Here is a 21,256-nt window from a genome sequence, read left to right on the forward strand (position 1 = left end):
CTATAGACTGTAGCCCACCAGGCTCCTCTGTCGGGATTTTCCAGGCAAGAATACTGGAGTGGGTTGCTGGTCCCTTCTCCAGAGGATCTTCCCAACCCAGGGAACCTGCATCTCCTGCATTGCAGGCAGAGTCTTTACCACTGAGACAGCAGGGAAGCCCATAAGTAGAGTAACCTGAGCCAAAGACAGAAGGAAGGCCTCCTGTAGGAGTGGGACTTTGAAGGGGGATCTTAATGGAAAGAACCCAAGAGGGACCCTGAGAAATAACGTAGCCAAACCCAGGTGAGGATACTTGTGGTTAAATTGCACTGGAAAGTGGTTTTGATGAAAGAGGCCTTGGAGGGTCACATGACTTGGCTTGCTCAGCCCAAGGCCTAAGAAGACCTAAGCACCTGAATCCAGGTAGTGACAGGCCGAGGCAAGGGACCCTGGAGGAACCAGGAACTCAGCTTTCTATCCTTTCTGAATTTGCCAGCAACCCAGGGCTGCTGCAAGGGTCAGAGGAAGAGTGCTGAATTTGGAGTTAAAACACTCAAGTTCCAGCTTTGCTATTTCCCAGTGGCAAAACTTTGGGAAAGTGGCAAATCACTTGCATTCCATCAGCCTCAATTTCTCTATTGGCAACAGGATGAATGACATGTTTTGTTTTGTTTTGTTTTTTAACTTTTTATTTTATATTGAGATATAGCCAATTAACAATGTTGTGATAGTTTCAGGTGAGCTTGAAGGCACTCAGTGTTGCACAATGTATCCATTCTCCCCCAAGCTCCCCTCGCATCCAGCCTACCACATAACATTGAGCTGAGTTCCATGACCACACCTGTTTTACAGGTTGCTGAAGACAGTTATTTATGCAGTAGAAAGTGCATAGGATTTGAAGACAAGCTGTGGAGGCTCAAGTGCAGGCCTCACCAACCATGAGCTGTGGGCCTCTGAGGCAGTCAGTGCCTCTGAGGCCCTATTTCCTCATCTGAAAAATGGGAGAAGAATACCAGCTTAACAGGAAGACATATAGGGGAAATGTAATCAATTTATCACAGTGCCTAGCTCAGGAAAACACTCAATAATATTAGCAATTGGCATTAATAATATAATACACAAGAACAGAAAAGAGGTTAAATGTAGGTAGTCTCTAAGAATGACATAGAGAAAGCACCCTGCTTGAGAGAAGGAGCTCAGATCTTCCCAGACTTCGGGCATCTCAGCATTGACTTCGGGCACTTTGCTTTTATCTTTTCACAAAGAGCACAGGGACCACCCTGTTATAATACAGGCATCCTTCTGCATTGACAGGTAGCAGACCTGGTAGTGCCTATTAGATCAATAAAGTCACTTGATTGATCTGAGATCTTTCTCCACAGGCAGAAATGTACAGAAACTGTAGCCTGGGCATGATCAAGGTTTAAGAGAAGAGATAGGGAGCTTCAAAATTGGGAAAATAAAGGCAGACTATTGTTTTAATCTTGAGATTAACTGGGTGCCTTCAAAAGAAACTTTAACACGAACAGTGATTTGTAGGTCAAAAATCTTAGCATGAAGCAAAAAAAAATCTTGTTTGCATTATTCATACTCATGGGGGTGTGTGTGTGTGTGTGCATATATATATATATATATATCTTTAAATAAGACGTGCAGTCATTTTTCCCAGAGTTTGTACCTTGTGGTTACTAAAGAGACAGTTATGACACTTCCTTTGCTAAATTAAACCACGTTCACTTCACCCACATTTGTTCCTGGCTCTGCCACACAGTAACACCCCTCCGTGTCCTGGCCAGGCCTCTGCCTGGGCTGGTCCCCACCCCTCCCACAGAGCCGGAGGCAAGCCCAGCCGATGGCGGGATGTTTTCCTTCCCGTCTGCCCCACGGTTCCCTGATGGTAGACGCCTAGGGTGTGAAAGTGCACACCTCCAAAGTCAGCCTTCTGGTCCAAGAGGCCTCAGGAGGAAGCCAGCAGTCCCTCCATTTCCTGTGGGTGAAGGATTATGTGATGGAAACAGATCGCCCCCCATTCCTCTTCCCAAGTCACACACGCCCAGCCCAGCGCCTGAGTTAGCAAGCAAGTGACATCCAATTAAGGCTGGACTAAGACCCCAGAATTTAAAAATAGGTGTTTGGACTTTCAGGCTTTTTTGTGTCCTTCCGGCTCCATTGCCACACTCTTCTCTGTAGGGAGATACTGAGCTGGGAACAGTCCTGCATGCACAAAGGGTTACTCCCCTCGTGGAGGGGGGCTGGAATTCTACACCCCCACTGGTTTGCTTGCTGCTGTTTTCCTGTTGCTTTTCTCCCATTTTTCTTCTATCTTGAAGGCTCATTAGGAACTCTGTGAGTTAGAAGACGTTTGTGTCACCAGGCTCTGCACTGCCAGCTGGGCACCAGGCAGGGAATATGCACCCTGTTGACACGGGCCAGCACAGGCCAGGGGGCCTCACAGGCCCGCAGCACTTTTTACATGGAGATGAGCTGCCACTTGGCTCCTTCTGTAACTAATCACCAGTGTTGTTGAAATATTACTACTTCTGTTACAACCACTAATGCCCCAAATGAGGAACAGGTGCTTCAGGGTAACATCAAGCACGGATGTTACTTCTCATTGGGAGCTGCAGCCTGCCCAGTGAATATCCAGGGAACCCGTTTGATTTCAGGGCCATGTTGCTGCCTCTGTTGACAGAGTTGGAACAGTGCTGGGATCGGCAGATACAGGATCCCTGTATCCTGTATAAACCCAGGCTGCCCTGAGGAAGGTTTGAGGAGCACAAGATCTAAAAATAAAAAGAGAGAGACACAGGAGGAGGGAGTGCTAAGGGCATGAGCCTTGGAGTTCACCCAGCCTCAGTTTGAGTCTTAGCTTCAGCCTTCATTAGCTGTGAGACCTTGGACCACTACTTTCCCTCTCTGAGCTAGTCGCTTCATCCAAAACACAATAATATCAGGGTTGTTATGAGGGCTCAAAGTAATGTAAGCAGGTGGTGAGCACAGTGCCTGGCACCCAGTAGGGGCTCCATAATGGAAGCCGTTACAGTTACATTGCGCCGGGTGGCTGATGCCTTTCACAGAGCCCGTCCCCTCCTCCACACACACACACCATGCCTGACATGCCCAGGGTCCCTAGCAAAGTAACTGGCTTATGATTTATACTTCTCTCCATGCTGACCCCATATCCAAACCAGATGGAGATCGTAGTCATGCCAACAACCAGCATTTGCGTTTCCCTTCCTGGCTTATAAAGCACACACATCCACATCCCACTTCTCCATTCTCAGAGCTACCTTGTTGGGTATTTGTGCATCCATACTATTTTCAGAAGAGAAAGTGAAGGCTTAGAGAGGGTAAGTGAGGTGCCCAAAGTCACACAATGTACAAATGGCAGACCCAAGACTGAAGTTCAGTGTCCTTTCTGCCACTGCAAACTCCCTGTTGCTCAGCACCCTGCCATGAAAGGAGAAAAACATACCCATCCCCTCTCCGAGACAACACTTCGCATCTCTCCAGGGCTGTCTGCTAGGAAATTAACCAATTTACCTGTGACAATGCAGAAGCAGCTGTCAATAGCTTACCCTTCCCAAGGTAAATATTTGTATTTGGATGAGGATCTTTTATTGACTGGAAGAATTGATGCTTTTGAACTGTGGTGTTGGAGAAGACTCTTGAGAGTCCCTTGGACTGCAAGGAGATCAGCCCTGGGATTTCTTTGGAAGGAATGATGCTAAAGCTGAAACTCCAGTACTTTGGCCACCTCATGCGAAGAGTTGACTCATTGGAAAAGACTCTGATGCTGGGAGGGATTGGGGGCAGGAGGAGAAGGGGACGACAGAGGATGAGATGGCTGGATGGCATCACTGACTCGATGGATGTGAGTCTGAGTGAACTCCGGGAGTTGGTGATGGACAGGGAGGCCTGGCATGCTGCAATTCATGGGGTTGCAAAGAGTCGGACACAACTGAGCGACTGAACTGAACACAAAGGAATTATTTTCTGGTCTTATGCTGAGGGAATTACAATAACCCTCTAGGTGACTGCTTTTCCTTCTCTGTGGAAGACGTGTTACACACGTTGAGGCTATGACCACATGAAACGCAGGGAAGATATCACACAATTATAAAGCTGTCAGCAGGAATTCCCTGGTGGCCCAGGGGTTAGGCCTCCACACTGCCCCACTGGGGTCCTGGGTTCAATCCTTAGTCTGGGAACAGCAAGCAGTGTGGCCCAAAAAAAAAAAAAGTTAGTAATCTTTAACTCAGTAAAGCATAGCCCAATAATTGCATCACTCTATACTAGATTTAATTCCATCTTCTCCCCCAACTAGACTCAGTACTGGGCTCTGGCTGAGTGGCTCTGGCCAAAGAGTACCAGTTTAACCTTTCTGGGCTGAGCTGAGGGAACCGCGAGCTTTTCAATGACATCCACATCTCTGATGTTAACAACACCCTGTGAGGCTGTGTGAGTTAGGTGCTATTTTCCCTTACACAGATAAGGATACAGAGAGGTTCCAAAGGCATGCCTGAGGTGCCCAAGATCCCAGGCTAGCATGCAGTGGTACCCGGACCAGTCCTGCCCTTTCAGAAGGGTGCCTCTTCTACTTCTTCCTGCAGACCTCGTACCTCCTGGGTGTTTGTGAAGTGAAGCAGCCACAAGTTTATTCTCCCACGTTACTCGGCACTGGCCATCTGCAGATGAAACAGTGAATCATGGAGACAAGTAGAACCCATGGAGGCCACCCTGTCCACCACCGCATTATATCTGAGTGTGGACCCTGGAACTCCACTGTGAGGTGGGTTTGAAGAGTGCATGGAGACAACTCTCTCCCCAAATAGAAGCCATGGGAAGTAAGCCTTAGCTGTCTTGTTAGCTAGGGTCGGGGGTTAAGGGAGGTTAGAGGTTGACTTAAGACATACTCTCTAAGAATGCGAAGAGTTAACTGTGTCTGTCATTTTCCTAGGACAAGGCAAGAAGTTGTGGGTTTATGTCATGACGCAAAGAAATAGGGTAGACATTAGAATGGTCTGACCATGAAGACCACTAAAATAGACTCATTCAAAAGAGGAGAGGATGCTGCTTCTTTGGAGATTTGTAGCAAGTTGGTTAGTTGCTGGGTAGGGTAGCATACCCATCATGGAGATGAGGATACTGAAGTTTAGGATTATTAGATTTCCCTTTGAGACTTATGGCCAACAACTGCTAGAAGATACCATATAAACAAAAAGCATAACTCACTTATTTTTAATTGAATAATCGTTACTTCTAATTTGGGATGATTTCAACAATGATTCTTCTTGTACTTCTATTTTGGCTCTCTAGGGGCAATTTGAAGTTTCCTGGTAATTTATCATTTTAACCACAGTTTTCCTGAGGCAGTAAGTTTATATGGGAAAAGAGTTTACTCCAAATCTTAAAGTTTTTTCCTACAGTATAATTTACCATCACACTAAACACACATGTCATTATCTCATAAGCTCATAATTGCCTACTCCTCTAACCTTGACATCTCCAGAACAGGTAGTCTCCTTCAAAGAATATATCATCGTAACACCAGTACAAAATGCAGATGACCCTGCATGACAGATAGAGAAGTTTTTTTTTGTTTTTTTTTTTTTAATGGAAATAACACCCAAGAAAGAGAGAAATAAAAGGCGCTCTGTGACCCTGACTTTATACTTTGTCCTCCATGGATTGGAAGTTCCTGCCCTTTGTACGCACAGATGAGGAGGCTGATCTGTACCCGGAGGGCAGGTGCTCCATAGCCTTTCTGGGAGGTGATGGTTTACACAGATCCAGACACACTCTGGTCCTCCCTCCCTCATTCTTGTGAGACAGCTCCCTGAGGAGCAAGTGGGGGACTAAACTGCCAGCCTTTGGGGCTGAACCTGTGGCTTTATTTTATCCTGCGCTCACCAGACAGCATGAATGATATAGAAACGAATCGAATCACTGACTGAAACTCTGGTACACAATAGAGCAGCATCTCCCAACCTTTCTCACAAACAGGCATATAGAAAAAATCACTCACCATAACAATAACATGATAATAATCCAGAGAAAGCAGATTAGATTGCTTGCAAGCAATCAGATGGCTCCTGCCACTCCAGGCCGTTCCTGACCTGCAAATGGGTGAAGGGCCAGTATTTTGTGCCACCCACTGGGAGGCTCTGGAGACAGCACAATGGTTAGAGCAGAGTGGTACCAGGTGGGAGACGGCTGTGCAGTTAGATGAGTTGGATTTTTTTTTTTTGAAATATAGTTGATTTACAATGTTGTGTTAATTACTGCTATACAGTAAAATGACTCAGTTACATAAACATATGCATACATTCTTTTCCATCATGGTTTATCACAGGATATTGAATGTAGTTCCCTGTACTATACGGTAGATCTTATTGTTCATCCATTCTGTATATACCAGTTTGCATCTGCTGGGAGGGATTGGGGGCAGGAGGAGAAGGGGATGACAGAGGATGAGATGTCTGGATGGCATCACTGACTCGATGGACGTGAGTCTGAGTGAACTCCGGGAGTTGGTGATGGACAGGGAGGCCTGGCGTGCTATGATTCATGCGGTCGCAAAGAGTTGGACACGACTGAACGACTGATCTGATCTGATCTGAACCTCAATCCATCCATCTCCCACTCCCCTCAACAACCACAAGTCTATTCTCGATGTCCGTGATTCTGTTTGTTTCATAGATAGATCCATGAATTTGTGGCATATTTTAGATTCTACATGTAAGTAATATCAGACGGTGTTTATCTTTCTCTTTCTGACTTGCTTCACTTAGTATGATACTCTTGAGGTCCATCCATGTTGCTGCAAATGGCATTATATCACGCTTTTTTATGGCTGAGTAGTATTCCATTGTATATATGTATCGTCTTTATCCATTCCTCTGCTGATGGACACTTAGGTTGTTACCATGTCCTGGCTACTGTGAATAGTGCTGCTGTGAAATAAGGATGCATGTATTTTTGAATTATAGTTTTGTCTGGATATATGCCCAGGAGTGTGATTGCTGGTTCATATGGTAATTTTATTTTTAGTTTTCTGAGATGGGTTAAATGTGAGTCCTGGCTCAGTCATTAATGGTCTTAGGTGAGTTGTTTAATCTCTCCTTGCCTCAGTTTCTTCACAGGTGTAATAGGATGAATAATAGTATGTACTTCGTGGGACTATTTTAAGGATCAAATGAGTTAATCCATGTAAAGTGCTTAGTAAAATGTCTAGCACAGAGCAAGCAACTGGAGAAATGGCATCTGCTGCTGTTACTGCTGTATTCACTCCACAGTCCCAGGGTCTGCTTCCCAGCAAAGAGCAAGCATAAACAGTAACATGCTCCCAATCCAGTTAGAAATCACACTCATATGATTCATGGTTTTCTCAAAATCTGTACCTGCTTTTTTCTTCTCTATCAGCCCATCTCTAATATGGCCATAGACGTCTAAGAGGGAGCAGTAAAAAAGGAAAGAAAATGGACTTGGGAGCAGGAATTTCACATCCCAGTCCTGGTTCTCCTGCTGGATAAATCACCTCACCATTCTGGTCCTCAAACTCTTCATGGATCAAGAGATGGTGGTTGACCAGATGACTACAGAGATCTTTCCGGCTCTAAGATGTCATGGAATGCTTTGTGAATTAGAATTGGAGTATGAGGTGTGTGTGCTTGGTCACTGGTGCCTACATCTGCATCACTGATTTCCAGGAAGATTAACACAAAAGGAGTTAATGTTTTCTCTGAGTCAGAACACCCAATACATCCCACCTGCCATAAGAACATATCTTCAACTCACCGTTGTTGCCCTCCCAATAGCTGAATTCTAAATTAGAGGCTTTTATAACTCAAGAATGAATCCGTAAATATGTCTCCTAGGTAACATCTTGTTAGCTTCATTGCTCAAAGCCCTTGAAAATAATAGAACTGCATTTCTTTTTAAAAATAGTAACTCAGACATCTCATTTAGGCCTCCCACCCAATTAGTCTGAATTAGTAAAATGTGTTCATTTCTTTCCCGATGAGAACATTGAATAAAAACATTGGATGAATACATTGTATTCATCTATGAGAAATACATATAAAATGTGATTTCCCAGCACCTAGGATTGTTCTTACCTAGCTCTGTTTTTTCAGAGGTGGTTATAACATGTACATCCTTCTTGCTATTAAAAATTAATATCTCAGCCCATATAGTCACTCAGAAATAACAGCCAGAGCAACATCTCAATTTAATCCTGGTCCTGACAAGAACCATCTCCCTCCTGCAGAGTTTGAGGAGAATTTTCTCTCCCTTTCTTTTTCCCCATCCTTCTAGAAAGGATGGCTCTCTGAAGCCATTTCTCCGACCACCTGTGTACCAGCTGTACTGCTCCTGCTGAATGTCAGAACATCCCAGCCCAGTGAAGAGGGGAGGTGGGGCAGAGCTATGTGGCCTGAAGGACTTGGCAGAACAAAGCCCCACTAAGCAGGGCCCTGTGTTTTCACTGACATGAATGCCCAGGGAAATGCTCTGGGAAGCCCAGCCCAGGCCTGTGTCAGAAAGACTTTCCTGGAGTTTGAACACATACCACAGGCTCAAAAGACCACCAGTCTCATCCAACCAGTAGAACAGTGTTTTCCAAGCCTTGGAGAGAGCTCAGACCTGCCGCTCAGGATGGGCTGGTAACCTGAAGTGGAGCCAGGCCAACAACTGGGTGTCCTCAGAGACGTCAAGAGGGTGTGAGAGAGCCACAGGGCCGGCAGGGGTGGCACTCATATGAGGACCGGCATCCAGGCGTGGGGAGGAGTAAGATGAATGTGGCCAGGACGTTTACTGCTCACTGCCTTTGACAAATGACGATGGTCAGCAGAATGAATTCACCAGCAAAGAAAACACAACTCACAGGGCAGCCACGGAGCCCTTTAAGAAGTGCCTTTTTTCTCCCCTAGTGGTGTGGCCATCACCAAGGCAGAGAGAAACAGGCCCCCAGGAGTGGCCTGGGTCAACCAGACTTCCCCATGACTTGCTTCCTGTGATAGGCAGAAGGGTGGCCCCCAAAGATATCTAGGTCCTAATCCCTGGAACCTGAAAACATTCCTTTACCTGGTGAAAAGGAATCTGCTGATGCAATTGAACTGAGGCTCTTGAGATGGAGAGATTACCCTGAATTATCTGGGTGGGCCCTGAATGTCATCACAAGTGTCCTTATAAGAGAGAGGTAGAGGGAGATTTGACTACAGAAGATGAGAGGGTGATATGAGGCCTGAAGCAGAGATTGGAGTGACGCTTCTTGAAAATGGAGGAAGGGGACTTCCCCTCCCATCTAGTAGTTAAGACTGCGCAGTCCCACTGAAGGGAGTGCAGGTTCAATCCCTGGTCAGGGAACTAAAATCCCACATGCCACATGATAATGGCCAAAAAAATGGAGGAAGGGCTACAGGCTAAGGAGTAAGGCAGCCACTGGAAACCAAAAGGGTAAAGAAGTAGATTCTCCTCTAGAGCCTCCAGGAGGGCCCAGCCCTACTAACACCTTGATTTCAACCCAATAAAATTGATTTCCCACTCCTGGCCTCTGGTAAGTACTGTAAGAGTATAAATTCATTTTATTTTAAGCCACTAAACGTGTGGCCATTTGTTTCAGCAGCAATAGGAAATTGCAAACGTTCCCAAGAGTAGGGGATGCCCCAGTGGCAGGACCTTCTTTTATGGCAGAGAAATTCCTGAAAGACAAAAAGGAGCGTCAGTGCACTTTTGGGTAGATACACCCCAGCCTAAACACCATGCCTCTTTGGCCAATGCTGGGAATGCCTGGGGCAGGGGTGGAGGAAGAGAACTGGCGTTTATTGAGCACCATATTTAAGCCTCACAGCAGCCTGGTGAGGTAGATGTTAGGACTCCAGGTTCTGGTGAAGAGCACTAAGCTGACATTTTGGTCATTTGTCCAAGGTCACAGCTCATCAGCTGCAGTTCCCCAGGGAAGCTTGCTCCCACTCCTCTGCCCTGTGTGCCCTTTGCTTAAGGATCCTCCACAGTGAGAGATGGGGGCAGGCAGTTGCTGTGGCTACAGTTTCAAGGAGCTCATTCATTCATTCATTCACTAAACAGTTAGCCAGCACCTCCCAGTTGTTAGGTCCTGTGCTGGAGGAAAAGAAGCGACCTTCTGCTGCAGGCCACTTACAAGCTGCTGCTGCTTCAGTCGTCTTCGACTCTGTGTGACCCCACAGACGGCAGCCCATCAGGCTCCCCCATCCCTGGGATTCTCCAGGCAAGAACACTGGAGTGGGTTGCCATTTCCTTCTCCAATGCATGAAAGTGAAAAATGAAAGTGAAGTTGCTCAGTTGTGTCCGACTCTTCGCGACCTCATCGACTGCAGCCTACCAGGCTCCTCCATCCATGGGATTTTCCAGGCAAGAGCACTGGAGTAGGGTGCCATTGCCTTCTCCGACTTACAAGTCAGGAGCAGACTTTTACAACACAAGTCGTGTTGTCATTTCCCTCTGTAAACCCCACAGCCCACCTCAGGCAAGGACGGTTGGCGCAAAGGCTCACTCACAGTCCACAAGGAGAGTTCTCTTGTTTTCCCAAGAAGGAGCCAAAACTTGGCCTTGTTGGTGACTTTTCAGAATAAGGAATGCCCCTGTCTTGCACTCAGGGCACCTTCCTGGGGGTGCACATAGGTTTTCACCCCTAACCACCAGGGGTGAGTTCTGACTAATGATCAGTTTAGGGACACAGTCTGTGGCCAGTGGATCACACCTGCTACACTTGATCCAGAGTTCACCCGGCCTTATTCTATGACTTCAGGCTCTATGGGAGACCACTGCAGGGCCTAAGACTTGCAGTTGCATCAACTGCTCTGTCCCTCAGGTGTGGACCCGGAAGGCTCTGCTGAGTTTTGACTGGATGTCTCTCTATTTCGTCCTCTCCCATCAATGGTGCTGACTTTGTGTCCTGTTTGGTCTTCTCTTGTTGGTTGTTTCACATAGGATATTTTCAGTCTCAAATAACAAAATCCAATCCAAACTGTCTCAGATAATCAAGGTATTTTATTGGCTCCATTTAACTGAAAAAGTCTAGAGGTAGGGCTGGTTTCTAGGGAGGCTTGTTCTAGTGCCTCAAGCAATGCAGCCAGGCCTTTTGTTTTCTCTCCATTTCTCAGCTTTGTTTCCTCATCAGACTCTACCCATATGAAGTTCTCTTCTCATGACCCCCTAGAGTGGCTGGCAGTACCCAAAACTGAGTCTGGTTGGCTCTTATGGGCAGGCTAGGGTGACATTGCCAACTGGGAGCCAGTCTAGGCTAGGAGAATTGTTATGCACTGATGTTTTAGAGATGATCACATGCTCCCTATATAGCACTAGGGGAGGAATCATAGCTGAGAAGGGGAGTGTGATTTCCCACAGGAAACTGGGGCTGTCATGAAGAAAGGGAAGAGAAGAATGGATGATACTGGAGATCCAAACCAGAAAAAAAAAAATGTCTATGAAATGTCTACAAAACTGATAGGATTTTGTTGTTGTTTTGATCTTAAATGAACAAATGTTCTACCCTTCTTAATACTTCCTTAGAGTAAATAATCTTGCGAGGTCTTCCTTAATTTAGTACTTATAATATCACATACTCCATAACACCCTGGTGACCAGATTCCTTTTTCATTAAGGCTACTAGGCTTTTAGATGCCGACTCTTCCCTCTGTGAGCTCTGCATGTCCCCTAAAAGAAGCAGTGCTGAAATATTGCCCTTGATTAATCACAGCCCAATTATCTAGTTTGTGGATTATCAGGGCTCCTCCTTTTTTCCTCCCACATCCTGCCTGCCTTTTAGTCAACCCCTGCTCATTAACAAACCTGCCTGAAAAGATAGGGTAAAAAAAAAAAAAGAAAAAGAAATGGAAATGGAAATGGAACTCTAAATCAGCCAGTTTAGCTTCTTACCAACCCTGGTAAAAATGTTTGAGGAGGAAGTTGAAAAGAAGTGATGGCATGAGATTTACCTTAAATTTCCAAGATCTGTGATAACTTTGTGAACCCCTTCCACCTTTTTGTGAGCCTCTTCCACCCCTTACCCGATCCTTCTTAGAGATATTGAAAACAGCTGAATTCTCCAGAAAAGACACATTCCTCAGATACCCAGACATTTCAAACGGCTCCTAAGTATCTCAATAACTTTTTAAGATAAACTTTCTTTTTAAATCAAGATGATTGGTTTCTCTCTCTCTCCTTCACCGGAGTGTAGTTGTTTTACAATGTTGTTAGCCTCTGCTGTACAGCAAAGTGAATCAGCTATATGTATACATATATCTCCTCTTTTTTTGGATTTTCTTCACATTTAGGTCACCACAGAGCACTGAGTAGAGTTCCCTGTGCTATACAGTAGGTTCTCATTAGTTATCTATTTTACATATAGTATCAATAGTGTATATACATAAACCCCAATCTCCCAATTCACCCCACCACTGTCCTTTCCCCCTTGGTATTCATGCATTTACTCTCTGTGTGTGTCTCTATTTCTGCTTTGCAAATAGGTTCATCTATACCATTTTTCTAGATTCCAGATATATGCATTAATATATGATATTTGTTTTTCTTTTTCTGATTGAAGGGAAGACCTGTTGAAAGGATAAGAGCTCAAATCCACTCCCAGATGGAGAATTCAGACCCCACAGCTCAGTTTCCTAGTGTGTGGGAGTCAATAACACTTGTTTAACCTGGTAACCAAAGTAAAGGGGGTCGGGGGCAAGGTGGAGCTAGCAGGAACCCCTTCCAGCAAACCAGAGTCCTTCTATCACCTTCACTGAGCATCTGATCACTATTTCTACCTGCCACCCTCATCTAGCTGATTCCTCCTAATTCTGGAGGGCTGGATAAGGATTGATGACCACCTCTGGGTTTTCATGTCTCCTTAGAAAATTCAAACAAAAGAGAAAAGGACATCTGTTTTTTAAAGAACATTCTATCCCAATATCTAAAAACAAGTCATTTTCCTTTGGACTTATCTTTCTCCTGACCACTCCTGGTGGAACAGACTTCCAGTTCGACTACTACTGGAATTGGTAGGAGAGAAGAGCCAAGATTAGAAAGACCCAGCTTCTTCATGTCATCTTGTGAGAGTAACTCAGTGGCTTGAGGTTCAGTAGTGAAACTGGGGGAAATGTGTTCAAATGTAGTCCACGCATCCCACATTCAGCCTGTAAGTCTGAGTAGACAATTGGGGTTGGGGGCTTGTCTCAGTCTATTCAGGCTGCTGTAACAAAATAGACTGATGGTGTATAAAAAACAAAACAGTTGTTTCTCATAGTCCTGGAGGTTGGAAAGTCCAAGATCAAGGTTCCAGCAGATTTGGTGTCTGATGAGGACCGATGCATCCCTGGTTCATAGATGGCTGCTGGTCTTTTCACTACGTCCTCACATGGTAGAAGGGGACAGTTCTTGGGGGGGGGGGGGCGGTCTCTCTCTTTTTTTTAATTAAAGAAAATTTAATTAACAAATTTCTACATTCAACATGGTCATGCCATTTTATAAACATACAAACATTCCATTCAGTAGCTCAGTCGTGTCCAACTCTTTGTGACCCCATGGACGGCAGCATGCCAGGCTTCCCTGTCCATCACCAACTCCCGGAGTTTACTCAAATTCATGTCCATAGAGTTGGTGATGCCATCCAACCATCTCATCTTCTGTCGTCCCCTTCTCCTCCCTCCTTCAATCTTTCCCAGCATCAGTGTATTTCAAATGAGTCAGTTCTTCACATAGGTGGCCAAAGTATTAGAGTTTCAGCTTCAGCATCAGTCCTTCCAATGAATATTCAGACTGATTTCCCTTAGGTTTGACTGGTTGGATCTCCTTGCTGTCCAAGGAACTCTCAAGAGTCTTCTCCAACACCACAGTTTGAAAGCATCAATTCTTTGGTGCTCAGCTTTCTTTATAGTCCAACTCTCACATCCATACATGACTACTGGAAAAACCATAGCTTTGACTAGGCAGAACTTTGTTGGCAAAGTAATGTCTCTGCTTTTTAATATGCTTCCAGGTTGGTCATAACTTTTCTTCCAAAGAGCAAGCCTCTTTTAATTTCATGGCTGCAGTCACCATCTGCAATGATATGGAGTCCAAAAAAATAAAGTCTGTCACTGTTTCCACTGTTGCCCCATCTATTTGCTATAAAGTGATGGGACCAGTTACCATGATCTTCATTTTCTGAATGTTGACGTTTAAGCCAACTTTTTCACTCTCCTCTTTCACTTTCATCAAGAGGCTCTTTAGTTCTTCTTTGCTTTCTGCCATAAGTGTTGTCATCTGCATATCTGAGGTTATTGATATTTCTCCCGGCAATCTTGATTCCAGCTTGTGCTTCTTCCAGCCCAGCATTTCTCATGATGTACTCTGCATATAAGTTAAATAAGCAGGGTGACAATGTACAGCCTTGACATACTCCTTTTCCTATTTGGAACTAGTCTGTTGTTCCATGTCCAGTTCTTTAACTGTTGCTTCCTGACCTGCATACAGATTTCTCAAGAGGCAGGTCAGGTGGTCTGGTATTCCCATCTCTTTCAGCATTTTTCACAGTTTGTTGTGATAAACACAGTCAAAGGCTTTGGCATAGTCAATAAAGCAGAAATAGACATTTTTCTGGAACTCTTTTGCTTTTTCCATGATCCAGCGGATGTTGGCAATTTGATCTCTGGTTCCTCTGCCTTTTCTAAATCCAGCTTGAACATCTGGGAGTTTATGGTTCACGTACTGTTGAAACCTGGCTTGGAGAATTTTGAGCATTGCTTTACTAGCATGTGAGATGAGTGCACTTGTGTGGTAGTTTGAACATTCTTTGGCATACAAACAATATCTTCCATTAAATTACAATGTGCTCAGAGACAGTCATGTGTCTGAGTCATGTGGCCTCACATGTGGGGTTTAGGACAGCAGTTTCCTCAGAGGAGAAATTCAAATAAATGGTCACAGAACTTGACAATTATGGAGCTCTAAGGCTTCAGAGAGGAGGAAAAGGAGGAAGGAAGGAAACTATATATGAGGGAACCTTTGAAAACATCATGGAAGCTCACAGTTCTGTTGTCATAATCCATAATCCAAGTCTACCCAGAGGCCATTTCACATATTGAATTAAAGGTGGGGAGTTTGTGAAAAGACTATAATGATTATTCACCTTTCTAAAAACAGAAGAAATGCTTCTTCAAAATCAGTACTGATATTAGTATGGCTTATCAAGATGTCTCTACAGACTCCCAGAGTCCAGTTGGAGGAGTGTGTCCAGTAATACCTCTGGGAGGTGAGGACTGAGCTCCTTCCTGGGTCTGTTTTATTAGGGCACTGATCCCCCCTGTGAGGGTTCCACCCTCATGACCTAATCCCCTCCCAAATGCTCCACCTCCAAATACCATAATTTGGGGGATTATGCTTCAGCATATGAATTTTGCTGGGACACACATGTTCAGTCTACGGCGGGGCTGGCACTTTCTTTCACCAGCAGTGGAGTTTGGTGACTTGCACATTTATGGACAGAGAGTTAAATCAGACGTTGATGGCAACTTCTCCCAGCAATGTTTAGAAGGGTCATAAGCAACCCATGCCCTCAGCAATGTTAGAGGTGTCTGTCATCATGATAGCATGATGCACTGCTGGACTCAGAAAATAATGGACTTCAAATCCCCATTTCTCACCCAGGCCTGTGGCCAAGTGAGGCAAATAACAACTTCTCTGAGCCTCATTGTCTCATCTGGAAATGTGAACTTCATAGGTTGTTCTGAGGATCAAATACATTCATGGACATAGATGTGTGCAAACCACACTCCAAATCTGGATAATGATAATGGCAATCAGGATGCCTGGATAGATGCCGTCCTTCTTATGCCACAGTCAGTAAGTGAATAAACTTGGGAGGAGGGATGTTCCACCTGGACCACCCCCAGATGCCTTCCCTTGTGACAGTAATTGTCTCCTTAAAAACTCAAGCTTCAACTCTGCTCCAGCTGGGTTGACTTCACAGCTGCCTCCCATCCTACTAAGAGACATGCCCTCTCCCCACTGCCCATCATTTACAGTTCCCTCCCTGGTGGTAAGATGATAAAGAATCCACCTGCAATGCAGAGATACAGATTTGATCCCTGGCTTGGGAAGAACCCCTGGAGAAGGGAATGACTACCCACTTCAGTAATCTTGCCCAAAGAATTCCATAGAAAGAGGAGCCTGGCAAACTACAGTCCATGGAGTTGCAAAAAGTTGGACACAACTGAGCGACTAACACTTTCACTGCCCACTGAGGGCTGAGAACATCTGCCTTGGGCAACATGACTTCATTTGCTTATCCAGTCTCATCACTGCCCTAGTGATGGGCACCAGGCACGTCACACATAGACAACATTATGTAATCCTTATTTGTAGGTGACAGTATAGTAACAGTTGTTACTATTACCCATTTTCACATGGGAAGAATCTGAGACCCAGAAAAAGATTAGGCTGCTTGTCCTGGACCCTAACAAAAGGCTAGAGCTTCCCTCCAAGAAGCTGACAACTCCTCTTTAGGATGGTTGGTCCTCTGAGCCCCTGTAAGTTTCCCACCGGACCTCTGGACTTAGCTCCACTAAGTTCCATGCAGTTGTACCCTGGCCCCCACCCAACAACCTCACAAATGAACAGATGCCCATGAAGGAAACAAATCCTACTCCAGCTGGGTCTCAGGAACCTGAGGATTAATTTCCCTGCAAGCCAGTTTGTTAGACACTATGTTGGCAGATGAGGAGAGAAGCTATCAGTTCAATTCAGTTGTTCAGTTGTGTCTAGCTCTTTGCAACCCCATGGACTGCAGGATGCCAGGCTTCCTTGTCCATCACCAACTCCCGGAGCCTGCTCAAACTCATGTCCATCGAGTCAGTCATGCCATCCAATCATCTCATGCTTTGTTGTCCCCTTTTCCTCCTCCCTTCAATCTTTCTCAGCATCAGGATCTTTTCCAATGAGTCAGTTCTTCACATCAGATGGCCAAAGAATTGGAGTTTCAACTTCAGCATCAGTATCAGTCACCCAAAAGAAGCTATAGAATCAGCCAATTAAGCAGCCAATGGTGCTGAACTAAATGTGACCTTATATTTAATTGTGGACGTTGTTTCTCAGCAGTTTCTCACTAGTCTGGGTTTGGGGAAAAGAATGGGACAGTAAGGGGAGTGTGAGCGTCAAGGGGAGAATCCCATTTATAAGGACACACGTCTGCTCTGCTCATTTCTTTCTTTCTTTCTTAAGGGGACAGTAGTATCAAGGATTCAGTGATCTCTACCACAGGGAAGTTGGGGAGGTATAGCCAATCTCTCAGCTGTAACCCAGGGGCAGCAGGCAAATGACAAGGGGACGAGGCCTCGTCAGTTGCATGAAACATTTACCTAATAGGCCGGAGACCCAGTTGCAGAAGCACATCTCTAACAGGGGTTAGGGGACAGTAGTAGAGGCAGGAGCCTGGGCTGTACTCTGCAGAAGCTCACACACAATTTGAAAACTTTTCTTTGCTGTGTACTCAGGCCACCAGCTTCATGATTGGGGAGCCCTGTTGGTCCCCTCGACACTTTCTCAGTAAAGTACTTGGAGCACAATTTCAGAAAATATGTGAGCCTAGAGAACAGTGGAGTTGAGGGTTCAGAGGGAGAATAAGACAATAGTGCTTCCATAGCTAGCTGGCACCAGTCAATCTGGCTGCTTCCCCAGGGCCTCTGTGGCAGCAAGGGTTGCCCGCCATTCAGGTCTCCCTCCGAGAAACAACTTGCCATTCAGCTGTAGGGAGTGCAGTGAGAGGACAGGTCCCACCTGCGAGAGCTTCAGGCCCACCTCAGTTCAGAGGCCATGCTCCTCCTGGGGCACCCCACCCAGTGACTGAGCTTGGAGGAGCACAGGGGCCTGAGGGATCCTCTAACAGGCAGTCTTGGCTCCAGAGTATGAAGCACCAGATGTATAACAATGGTGCTTGTTGTACACAAGGGAACTCAGAAGAGTGAGAGATTAACTCAGCTCAGGGGGACTCTGGAGGACTTCTTAACAGGCAGTATTAGTGTTCAGCCTTGGATGGTAGGAAGGGTGAAGTATTATAAGCAGAAGGAGGGGCAGAGATCCAGGGTCAGCAAAAGTCAGGAGGATTCCAGGCACAGTGACCAGCCCTGAAGCATGGAGTGTATGGTGTTTTAAAATGGATATAGTTAAATTATGGAAATTTTCAAATGCTAATGTATTTGGATTTTATTCTGTTGATACTAGGGAGTCATGAGGAGATGCCACCATAAAAGTGACCTGATCAGATCAGAATTTTAGAAATATACGTTCTTGACAGGACAAAAATACAGAACTTGGAGATGGGTAGAACAGTTAAAGACTGTTCTAACAGTGAGAGCGAGAATGATAAGGACCTGACTAGGTCAGAGGAGTGACCACGGAAAAGAAGGCTAAGAATGAGATTTATTGTAGAAGAGAATGAGGAGATGCAAAGAAGACATTGGGGTCATGAGTCTGAATTTTCTACAAAGTAACCTTAGAATGGGATTGAGTCAGAGAGAAAGAGCATGGGTGTTTCTAATAGGCTGAGGCTGAGCTAGAAGCAATTCTAGAGTTTAGGAGAATGGTAGGAGTAAAGATACAATTCTGGAAGTCATCTCTACTATCATCTTCCCATTTCTGGTCCAGGTGCTGAAAAAGAGAGAGAGTGAAAAGAGAACAGAATTAAAGACCTAATCTTGAGAGGGCCTCCATTTATTAAAGCATGAGTACTGGGAATGATTGAGATGACATCCTCAGAGTGTGACAGGGCAGATCTGCAAAGAGCTCCAAGCAGAAGGTGATGTTCAACAGCGTCAGGGCTATAGAGAGATCTTGTCACCAAGGATAGGGATCTGGACCACCGAGAGACTGTCAAGTGGAGAACACTAGGGTGGGCGTGGGACCTTCAAGAGAGTACTTATAGCAGAGAGCTGTGGGCAGAGGACAGCCTTAATCTAAACATAAGCCTTTTAATTTGAAAATCATTTCAAACGTGTGGAAATGTTGCAAGAACATAAATTGAACATAGAATGTCTATTTACTTTTTACTCAGTTTCTCCTATTGTTAACATTTTACCCATTTGTTTCATCATCTGCTCTCACGCTTTCTCTCCTTTATATATATATATTTATTATATATATGTAAATTATATGTTTACATGGACATATATGCACATATATGTAATATATTTTTCTGAGTCTTTTGAGAGTAAATACATGCGTATGAAAGTGAAAGTGAAAGGCACTCAGTTGTGTCTCTTTGTGATCCCATGGACGCAAGACCCCTGCCTGCCATGTTCCTCTGTCCATGGAATTCTCCAGGCCAGAGTGCTGGAGTGGGTTGCCATGCCCTCCTCCCAGGGATCTTCCCCACTCAGGGATCAAACCCATGTCTCCTGCATCTCTTGCATTGCAGGTGAATTCTTCACTGCTGAGCCACTGGAGAAGCCCAAATACATACATATATCACAGCCTTTTACCTCTAAATATATTAGTGTATATTTACTCAGAATACAAAGCTTCTCTTACATAAGCATAGCATATTATCAACTTCAGTAAATTTAGCATTGACACAATTCTTTCTCCAATTGACCCAACAATGTCCTTTTTAGTACTTCCTCCCCCCACCAAACTGGGTGGGTGTATAAGCTGTCCTTTGTTCCTGGGTTCTCAGGAGCCGTGGCCCCAGGGGTGAGGTGAGGTCTAGGTAGAAGGGAATGGTTTCCTCCATTAGCACCCACTTAAGCCACATGTCAGTTACCAACGGACCTAGCTCCCAAGGACAAGGCAGGATGCAGGTCTACATAGGAGGTTGCTGCTGCTGCTGAGTCACTTCAGTCGTGTCCGACTCTGTGCGACCCCATAGACGGCAGCCCACCAGGCTCCCCCGTCCCTGGGATTCTCCAGGCAAGAACACTGGAGTAGGTTGCCATTTCCTTCTCCAATGCATGAAAGTGAAAAGTGAAAGTGAAAAGTGAAAGTGAAGTCACTCAGTCATGTCCGACCTCAGCGACCCCCTGGACTGCAGCCTTCCAGGCTCCTCCATCCATGGAATTTTCCAGGCAAGAGTACTGGAGTGGGGTGCCATTGCCTTCTCCCATAGGAGGTTGAGTACAGGTCAAAGAGCAGACTTGTGTAGATGTCAGTCAGGCTAACCTCCACATGGGCTAAGCTCATGGCCTATGTGTTAGAAGAACTCCTTGCTAATTTCCTTCTCAGTTTTACACAAGAAAAAACATTTGTGAGTCTTCTAAGGCTTATTCAGCAGGGTAAACAGTACCTGACTTTGGCTCTATATTCTCTCTGGGCCAAGGAGGCATTTTTGAGCCTGTGTTAATACATCTATGTCAATGAAAATGACTTGTTCATGGAATCCAACGGCATCTCAAGGACTTTATCACTTGCTTAAAGGAGATTCCACTGAAGCTTTTTTTGGGGTGATGGTATGTTTCTCTTCATGTTCCCACAGTCTCTGGCCCAAGAGGGATGCATACGGTTTTCATCCTTTTTGAGGCTGTTTACTTCCTGGATTGGCTATTTCTAACTCTGAGACAGAACACACCTGGTGCTAAACCAACTATAAACACAAAAATCAGCCTGAGAGGGAGGCACTTACAGGGGAGTTTCTGACCAGAATACTTTTACTAGGGTTCTTTGGCAACACAAAACTTTGTTCTCCTTAATAATTGTCTTCGTGGGTCTTGGTAATTCCCATAATTCCACTCTGGTATTCATCTTTTTACCAGATAAAATTATACAGCCACTTTGGGTTTCCTATTTTGTGTGGGTTGCCAGAAATCCCAGAACTACGTTCAGTATTCAATTACAACAAATATATCAGCATAGATTTTTCTTATATTTATATCTCCATTTACCATATATGTGTTATGGTTTATGTTTCTTAAATATATATGTATGTATAAATAGTAAATGGAGAATATGTATGATATCTACACATAGCATTTACTATTTTTCTGTGGGTTTCTATGTACGACTATCTATTTACTATGGTTTTATTGTACGTATGTCTTTAACATTAAACATCCTAAAATCATTTTGGGAAGCAGACAGGCCATGACTCAGGAATATACAGTTCTTTACAGGACACTTGTTTCCTTCTGGCCACTTATTCTAGCCATTCCACATATAAAAGCAAGTCCAAGACATTTTCTCTTGAGCCTGTTAACTACCCTCTCTCTCTTCCCATTATAAATGGCCTTGCCACAGAAGGCAATCCAGTTTGGGGTAGGAGTTCTTAGTTAAAATA

The sequence above is a fragment of the Bos indicus genome, chromosome 2 (genome assembly GCF_029378745.1).
Source record: "Bos indicus isolate NIAB-ARS_2022 breed Sahiwal x Tharparkar chromosome 2, NIAB-ARS_B.indTharparkar_mat_pri_1.0, whole genome shotgun sequence".
Taxonomy (NCBI): Eukaryota; Metazoa; Chordata; class Mammalia; order Artiodactyla; family Bovidae; genus Bos; species Bos indicus.